Source organism: Amblyomma mixtum, unplaced genomic scaffold (assembly GCF_055824585.1).
Source record: "Amblyomma mixtum isolate Tamu unplaced genomic scaffold, ASM5582458v1 scaffold_21, whole genome shotgun sequence".
Classification (NCBI taxonomy): Eukaryota; Metazoa; Arthropoda; class Arachnida; order Ixodida; family Ixodidae; genus Amblyomma; species Amblyomma mixtum.
The window spans coordinates 861,488-871,487 of NW_028317718.1; positions in this window are offsets into that span (position 1 = coordinate 861,488).

Genomic DNA, 10,000 nt, shown 5'->3' on the forward strand with positions numbered 1-10,000 from the left:
TCTGAGGGCTGAGCCGGTCGGGCTGGGGTCCAGAAGCAGGAATGGCACTGCACCGGGACTGGGCGAGGCTCGCCGCCGTCAAAAGCGGTGCGGCCGAGCCCGGACCAGCGTCGGGACCTTCCTGTGGAAAGCCACAGCTGTGCTTGTTCCGGGGGCTTCGTGCCCGAGGTTCTTGCTTCGGCCAGCAGAAAACAGCCAACTCAGAACTGGCACGGACCGGGGGAATCCGACTGTCTAATTAAAACAAAGCATTGCGAGGGCCGTAACGGTGCTGACGCAATGTGATTTCTGCCCAGTGCTCTGAATGTCAACGTGAAGAAATTCAAAAAAGCGCGGGTAAACGGCGAGAGTAACTATGACTCTCTTGTGCTGTGCTGCAGCTCATCCTAAACAACTGGTTTGCCTTTGCAACCATTCCGCTAGAAATGCGGTCGGCCAGGACCGTGTTCATCCCGAAATGTGCCAACCCAAAGGGCCCAAGCGAGTTCCGGCCCATCACCATTTCACCGATTCTCTACCGCCTGTATGCAAAAGTCCTGCTGCTGCGCCTGTCACGAGATAACAAGTTCCATCAATTCCAGGCAGGATTCTCTGAAGACAGCAGCACCTCTTCAAATCTGCTTTTGCTACAGGCCATTATGAAGTCATTTAAGAAGAAGCGCCGGCCACTTTATGCGGCTAGTCTTGATGTCCGGAAGGCCTTCGATTCAGTCTCACACTACGCCCTGTTTTCTGCCCTGGAAGGCAGAGGAGTCCCCAGCCGCTACATTGAAGTGCTACGTGAAATGTACAAGCACTCGACGACAACCTATTGGTCTGATGGGCGAACCGACGGTATCCGGGTTCCTGTTAGAAGAGGGATTAAGCAAGGGGACCCATTGTCACCCTTTTTGTTCAACTGCGTGCTGGATCCCCTTCTGGCAGAGCTCAACGACACCAGGCTCGGCGTCTCCTTAGGAGAGGCTTCCCTGTCGTGTCTGGGATTTGCCGACGACCTGCTGCTCATGTCCGACACCCTAGAGGGGCTGAAAGCCCTTCTCAGCAAGACGGAGAGCTTCTTGAGGAATGTCGGACTTGCCCTCAACCCGCTGAAGACCCAGTACTTCGGCTGGAAAGTTGACCACTACATGAAGTCGTTCGACTACGATTTACCTGCCATCGTTGTGGCTGGCGAGGCAGTCCCCTCTCTGGGTAGAGGCACGCCAGTTCGGTACCTCGGCCTCCAGATCTACACCAACAAGGCCCCCAAGGTTGCTGGGGAGAAGGCGATGCAGCTCGTTCAGCTCATCGGCAAGGCTGCGCTCAAGCCGTTCCAAAAGCTGCACTGTTGGAGGCAGCTGGTCATGCCAGCATTTTTGTACACTGCCTCCAACACCCTCGAGGTGCAGGCTGAAGCCAGCAAGCTCGACCGCATGATGGCGCTGAACGTGAAAGCTGCACTCCACCTGCCGAAAAGCTTCCCCAACACCCATCTTTGGATGCCCTCACGCTGTGGGGGTCTTGGCCTGATCCAACTCCAAAGAGTTGCGCAGGCTGTGCAGCTGAAGGCCTTGGCACGCCTACTCAGACTCGGGGACTCCCGCATTGATGAACTTTTCAGCCTGGGACTTGACAGGAACTTCGCGAGGTTAACGCGCCTGTTCGAGGTCCCAGAGGGCGTTACCGGAAAGGCAGAAGTGAATACTGCAGTCAAGAGAGGCTCCCTCAAGTGGTGGAAGAGGCTTGAGGGAAGATATACGAACAAGGATTTATTCGCCCACAAGACTCAGTTCACCGCTAACGCATGGCTGGCGCATGACTCAAAGTTAATGAGGGACAGCGACCGGATTCGAGCACTTCGTATGCGAACCAACATCTATCCAACACGTGTGCTCTCCAATCGCCACTCAACTAATCCGGCCGACCGCCTGTGCCGTCGATGCAAGGCCGCTCCAGAGACAGTGTACCACATCCTTCAAGAATGCCGGGCAATGGATTTGCCCCGGACAGCTCGCCACAACTTCCTGGCGCAGAATGTGGAACGCATGGTTCACCAACGCAACCCAAGTGCACGAGTTGAGCGAGAGCGCCTGTATGTGGCACCATCTGGAACGCGGCTAAAGCCGGATCTCATTGTTACTGACGGGAACGACGTCCACATCGTGGATTTTGCCGTTACCTGGGATACGAACGTGGCCATCTTGAAGAGGATGTGTGAGCACAAGCGAGGGAAATACGATTGCCTGAGGGCTCGATTCCCGGACAAAACCGTCCATGTTTGGGGCATGGCCTTTGGGGCCCGCTCGATGCTGTGTACCCCAACTGTTGTAGCAGGCCAGGCGCTGGGGCTGACAAGATCAGACCTCGGCTGGCTCTCTGCCAAGGCACTGCTGGGCAGTGTCATTGTTCTGAGCAGATTCCGCAGCCAGGTTGTGTGAGAAGGGGTCGTCAGTCTCAGCGCCCTGGGGAGCTTGCTTCTCAATTTTATTTGCTTTTAACTTTTGAATGTTTGATGTTGTAGTTTCTTCTCTAACCTATAGTAATGAGTTTTTTACCGAGCTATTCCGGCGCGTTGCAACTTTTTTGCGCGTTGGCCCCCCAGTTTACCATTCTTTTGCCGTCCACCAACACCAATACTTTTTTTCTTTCGTACACCCAGGCACACCTTAGCGGGGGCTTGCGGTGCCGTCAAGAGGGCCCCCTTGGCCAGCATGGCGGGGCATCTGCTTCGCTCACTTGGCCATGGCAAGCCCTCATTTCAAGGCACACTACTGGGGGGCCGTTTCTACCTTGCTAAGAAGCAGGGAAATTTCAGTTACTAGCCAAATGCCTCGTCATCTAATTAGTGACGCGCATGAATGGATTAACGAGATTCCCACTGTCCCTATCTACTGAGTGTCGTCTGCGACTCCGCCGCGTTCGGACGTGCCGGGCCGGGCTCCTGAGGGCGTGCGTGGTTTTCGATGACTTCTCCTTGTGTGTACCTTCAGTTTTCACCTAGAACATCAACTCGGTGAGGTCTGTGCTTTTGTACTCCACTTTCGGCAGGGTCCCATTCATTTGGGGTTGAGCCTTTTGTGGGCATAACTGCTTTCTTGAAAAAGTTATTAATTTTTGTAAGCACCTACTGAACCCCATTGTGATCTATTGAGGTAATCAATCGCAATTTTCGGTGTGTTTTCCTATAGTATCCTATTACAACTTAGTTTCAATAGATTCCCGAACCAATACTGAACATAACTTACCTTGTTGGGTTGCTCTAAGCATATTTTTGGAAACGTTATTCCAGATTTTCAGTGTATCTCATTGTAACACAGGCCGCCATTGCGGCCTCCCCGGTCGGCATCGCATCGGCGGCCATTAGGGCTAGTCGCGGCTCTTCCACCTTGTATAGTCTCGGGGCAGCCTAGGGGCGCCTTTTTGTTTGTATTTCTTTTCCTTGTATTCAGAGGAGGCTGAGTTTTTGTACTCCTCATTCAGAAGGATCGATTTCATTTTGGGGTGAGCCTTTTGCAGGTCAATCTATTTTCTTTAAAATCTTATTCTTTGTTTTGTAAACACCTTGCGAACTTCATAGTGCTCTTTCGGTAACTAAACCTCCTTTTTAAGTAGTCTCTCTGCAGTAGATAATTAAAACTTAGTACCAACAGATTCTTGAATCAATACAGAGCATAAGTAGTTTATTGTGAGCCTCCAAGCCCATTTTTGGGAAAGATATTGACGATTTCTTGTGTATCTACATAGCCGTTTCGGCCGCCGTTTCGGCCGCCATTGCGGCCTCCCCGGCTGTCGCTGCGTCGGCGGCCATCGCGCACTGTCTCGGCTCTCCCAGCTTAGACATAGGTTAAGCCAGGCTAGGGCCATTTTTTGGCTTTATTGGGCTCCCTCGTCTGGGGAGGAGGCTGAGATTTTGTACTCCTCCTCCAGGAGGGTCGAATTCATTTTGGGGTGAGCCTTTTGTGCGTGTAGCTATTTTCTTCAAAAAGTTATTGGTTAGTTTGTAATCGCCTATTGATTTTTACTGTGCCCTAGGGGCGCAACTAAACTTGCCTTTTAAGCAGATTCCCTTGCTGTACACAATTAAAACTTAGTAACAATCGATTCCTGAATCAACACAGATCATAAGGTAGTTATTCGTGTATCTCTAAACTCAATTTTGGGAAAGTTATTCACGATTTTCGAGCGACATAGTCTTTTCGGACGCCGTTTCGGCCGCCATTGCGGCCTCCCCGGCTGTCGCCGCGTCGGCGGCCATCGCGCACTGTCTCGGCTCTCCCAGCTTAGACATAGGTTAAGCCAGGCTAGGGCCATTTTTTGGCTTTTTTGGGTTCCCTCGTCTAGGGAGGAGGCTGAGATTTTGTACTCCTCCTTCAGAAGGGTCGAATTCATTTTGGGGTGAGCCTTTTGTGCGTGTAGCTATTTTCTTCAAAAAGTTATTGGTTAGTTTGTAATCGCCTATTGATTTTCACTGTGCCCTAGGGGCGCTCCTAAACTTGCCTTTTAAGCAGATTCCCTTGTTGTACACAATTAAAACTTAGTAACAATAGATTCCTGAATCAACACAGATCATAAGGTAGTTATTTGTGTATCTCTAAACTCAATTTTGGGAAAGTTATTCACGATTTGCCAGTGACTTCATGGCCGCATTGGACGCCATTGCGGCCTCCCCAGCGTAGGGCTGTCTCGGCGGCCATTGAGTGTATCGCGGCTTCCCCAGCTCTAACACAGCCATAAAGCAGTCGAAGGCCACATTTTTGTCTTTATTAATTTTTCCAGCCGTGGCACAGGGCTGAGCTTTTGTACTCCTCATTCAGGGGGGTCGAATTCACCTTCGGTTCAGCCTTCCACTCGTGTAGCTATTTTCTTTAAAAAGTTATTAGGCTTTTTGTAATCGTGCTTGTCGGGCAGGGTCCTTCGGGGGCATCGCCATAGGACTCATCGAGGGAGTTCTAAACGTGGCACAACTTTCTTAATTTGTCATTGTGGGAAAAAAAAAAAACATAAAAAAGGAGGAACAGAGAACAACTTGTGAGGATGACTAAAGACAGGGACAGGGAGAGAGACAGGGAGAAGAAGAAGAACAAAAAGGCAAAGAAGACCCATCAGGAGGTCTCTTCGAAGCCAGAAGAGAACACCCCTTCCTTGCACAGCCGAAAAAGGAGGGAAGATGAGCAGGAAGAAAACACATCCACAGCAGATGCGTGGAATAGTTATTTTGAAGAGGAATGGGGGGGAACAGCGCCCCCAAGAGTAGACCTCCCTCCGTCGCCCACCCTCGGTGAGGCACACGACGAACGGGACACTGACTTCCCCCTCCTGGTCTCAGAGGATTTATCCCCGCAAACCAAATCAGTAGAGAAAAGGGCCAAGCATCCTCCGTCACCCATTCTCAGTGAGGTGCATGTGGATCGGGACGTGGATTTTCCCCCCCGTGCCTCGGAGTGTTCGTCACTGCAGGGTGAACCGGAGGACCGAGTAACCGCCCTGACCAGGATGGCAAAAATTGATGTCTCTGTTTTTAGGGCACTCACCAAGCTGTCAGTAATTAACACTGGCAATGAGGAAGCGGAACAACAAATTAATGAGCTGCTGACAAATGTAACAAAGCTTAAAATGCTCCTCCTGGAGTCCACACACGAAGTTGAAGCCCTGAAGGGGGAAATCAAAGGATTAAAGGAAGGGCACTCCATCGACAAGGGACCCAATCCGACGGGCCCATCGTGGAAAGACGTGGTGGAAAAGGGCACACATCAACCAGGCCCCCACACTGGGGTTGGACAGGTGAATGGACCACCACGAAGCGAAGCAGTTATTTTGCACTCAGAGGAGTTAAATCCTAACGGAGTTGCAGAACTGGTTCGTAGTAACATGGATCCATGTGCCCTGGGTCTAAGAGACGTTACCATGAGACCCTGCAGAGCAGGAGTCGTCATTGCATCAAGTTCTCGAGAGACAATCAAAAGAGTAGAAGAGGAGGTGGGCAAATGTGAGGCCATCAGGGAGAAAGTAAAGGTACGAAGACCCAAAACAAAGCTCCCACAAGTGAAGGTTGTGGGAATTCCTAGGGAGATCTCAGCATCTGAAATAATCCCGAGGATTATTGTTCAGAATGATATGAAATGCGCCGAGCAGGATGCCAAAGTGGTCCATGAAAGAGACGGAAAACTGGGAAAAACCTTAGTTTTGGAGCTAACAAAGAAAGGTTTTGAAGCTTTCAATGGACGTAGAGATGTAAATGTCCAGTGGACAAAATGTCCTCTGTACGACGCAACTTACGTTCCAAGGTGCAAGGGCTGCGCCCGAATTGGGCACACAGAAAGAGTGTGCAACAACGCACGAAGGTGTATCGACTGCGGACAGGATCATCATGTCAGGCAGTGTAGCGAGACAGAATTTTTCTGCAAAGCATGTGAGGACAATGGTCGCGAGAAGGAAGAATGCCAGCATTCTTTCTGGAGCTTCACCTGTCCTACTTTCCAGGCGGCACAGGCAGCTGAAACTAGAGCTCTAGTCGAACAACTTCACTAAAAGAGCTCAAACAGGAAACATGGCTCACACAACTAAAATTCTTCAAATAAATTTAGCTAGGGCATTTAAAGCTACAAAACATTTAACAAATTTTCAAATTCAATTTCAACAAGATATTTCATTAATTCAAGAACCATATACATTACAAAATCAAGTAATAGGTTTTCCTATTAGACACAAAATTTTAGCAGGGCCTATTAATCCAAAATCAGCCATAGTAGTGCACAATGAAAAAATTTCGGTATTTCCCATTAAGCAGGAACAAAATATGGTGGCCGCAAAATTGACTATTGGCAGTAATCAAGTTTTAATTATAAATTGCTACATACCACCAAGTCAAGAACTAGAGAATACACTTAGTAGTATAGAGCAGGTCTTACGGGATTTTCCCACTACATATACCCTCATAGTAGGGGATTTTAACGCCAAAAACGCGGAATGGGGAGGAGAGATTACTGATGAGAAAGGAAAGGTGATGGTGGATTTCATCACATTAAATAATTTAAGCTTAATTAATGAAAAGCAAAGCCTACCAACTTTCGAGACCACTAACGGAAAAAGTTGGATTGACTTGACAATGGCTTCAACGTCCTTAGAGTCGCAATTAAAGAATTGGGAAGTACTAGAAGATCATTCGGGTAGTGATCACAGGTACATAAGCTTTGAAATGTTTTCAGGAAAAAAAGAGCAAGTAGTTAGACTTACAAAAAAGGGCGAACTTGATGTCCTTGATGCTCTTGGAAAGGATAAGTGGATAAAAGACAGAGGAAGAGAAATAATCTATACCAAGGAACAGTTGAACAGCATAGTTAAAGCATTTTATGACAAGGTGAGTCGTTTAACGAAACAATTCTCTAAGGTGATTAAAAATCGAACGGAAAGAGCCAAGGCATGGTGGAAGCCAGAACTAGAGATAGAAAGAAAAAAAGTAAACGCACACAGAAGACGTTTTCAAAGAGCTCAAGGTGAGATGAGAGAAATGTACAGGCAAATATACAAGGAGGCCGTTAAAAAATACGAAAAGAACCTGGACGAAGCAAAGGATAAATCGTGGAGGGAGTTATGTGCACAGGCGGGCAGCAACCCCTTCACATTACCATATAAAATTGCTGCTAAAAAAATAAAAACAGCAATTGTAATACCTAGTATTTCAACGGACTCAGGAGACGCTACAAAGTCGGAAGAGGAGGCAGTGGAGTTCATCCTCAAGACTCTATACGAGGTCGAGGAGGATTCTTCAAGAGGACAGAGAGGGACTTCGGGAGAGACAACTGTGAGAGAGCATAACCGGGAACCCAACGAAGTTAGTAATGAGGAGGAGGGCCATTTAGACCGACGTAATGATGTGGATTTCACTGAGGAGGAGGTAGATCATGTTGTAGCGACACTTAAAAAATTCATTGCACCAGGACCAGATAATTTAAGTACATATTTTATCCAAGAATTGTATAATAAGCAAAAACATTTCTTTATTAACATATTTAACTCGGCACTTAGATTAGGAATCATTCCGGAGAGTTGGAAAATATCAAAAATAATATTAATTCCAAAAAACAGAGAGAACTTAAGCATCGGTACTGGCTCGTTTAGACCTATAGCTATAAATTCCATATTCGGAAAAGTACTAGAGAAATTACTGAATAATAGAGCATATTACTTTTTAACTAGCAACAACCTTCTACCACTAAGACAGTATGGGTTTAAACATAAAACCTCGGCAACAATGGCATTAACACACATTAAAGAAATTATTAAAAGAGAGACAGAAAGCTTTAAGAAAACTCTAATTATATCATTGGATATAAAAAATGCATTTAACCAAATCAATGAAGATAACATAAAACCTATACTTGAAAAACTTAAATTTCCTGATAATATTAAGGAGCTAATTCTAGATACATTAAGGAACAGAACAATAAAGTATGAAACTCAGAGTATTAACTTGCAATATGACCTTAAAAAGGGATCCCCACAGGGCTCCCCATTAAGTCCATTACTTTGGAATCTAATCATAGCAGAACTATTAGCTCAAGATAAAACAACGAACGTTGAAATACAAGCGTTTGCAGACGACATTACTATAACAGTAAGTGGGAAGTCGCGTTTGGAAATGGAACGAAATTGTGAAGAGGCCCTTAAACAAACCGCAAAATGGGCGCAAGACAACCGCCTTGAATTTAATTACAATAAGTGTCAATACTTATTAATAGGTAAAAGGAACTACCAGAAAAGACCACCTCAAGTTAAATTAAATAATGTTAGTATTCAAAGAGTTAAGGAAATGAGAATCCTGGGAGTTGTTTTTGATGAAAGCTTGTCATTTTTACCGCACCTAAAACGAGTGCAAGAGAAAGTCACCTCATTAACATTACGTTTATCAAAATTTACGGGGAAAAATTGGGGAATGGCCCCACAACAACTACGCCAGATATACAAAAGAGCGATTGAAAGAATAATTGTCTATGCATCCCCAGTGTGGTATACACAACATTCTCATATGATTAGGAAATTAAAGAGTATTCAGAGATTACCACTATTGAAAATTTGTAAAGCCTATAGGACAACACCAAATGTAGCATTAAACATACTGTGCAATGTGTTACCAATTCATTTAATGATAGAGAAGGAAAATCAACTATATGACATTATTAATAATAAAAAAGATTTTGATTGGGAGAACAACATTTTTAAGGGAGAAGAAATTGCGCAAAGACTGGATAAGTGGATAGTCCATCCAGCAAAAAGACAAAAAATACCATTTGGCAAACAAATTGAACGCTCAGACTATCAAATTTTCACTGACGGCTCCGAGACAGAACTAACAGTGGGGGCGGCCTTCGTGGTATACGACAATAAAGGAGAAGTAGTATATTCCCAACAATTCAAACTGCCAAAACATGCCAATAATTTCATAGCAGAGGTTACTGCTATTAAAGAAGCAGTACGGTACGTAATAAGTATCCAGGGCATGAGTCGCCATTATCAGATCCTTACTGACAGTCTGTCAACACTACAAGGACTGAATAATCCTTATAATACCAACATATTCATTGAGGAAATTAGGACCCTAGTTAATGATCACAGTCACCATAAGATTACATTCACCTATGTGAGAGCACATAGGGGTATCATAGGTAATGAGATAGCAGATCATCTAGCTAATAAGGCGAGAACACAGGGAATAGAGGTAGTGGTACCAATTACAAAAAGATTCGTTAAAACGGAATTATATAAAGAAGCACAACAAAAATGGGAAATATATTGGCAAAAATTTGGAAAAGAGACATATACATATCAATGGATCAAATCTGTTAAAAGTATTCCAAACCATTTTCCTACGAATCACTTATTGACACAGGCAATTAGTGGACACGGACGATTTTCATTTTACTTAAACAGATTTAATATTGGAAATCAGAAATGTCCGTGCGGAAGAGATCCAGAATCATTTGATCATTTCATCACAGACTGCGAAACAACGAAGCAATTAAGG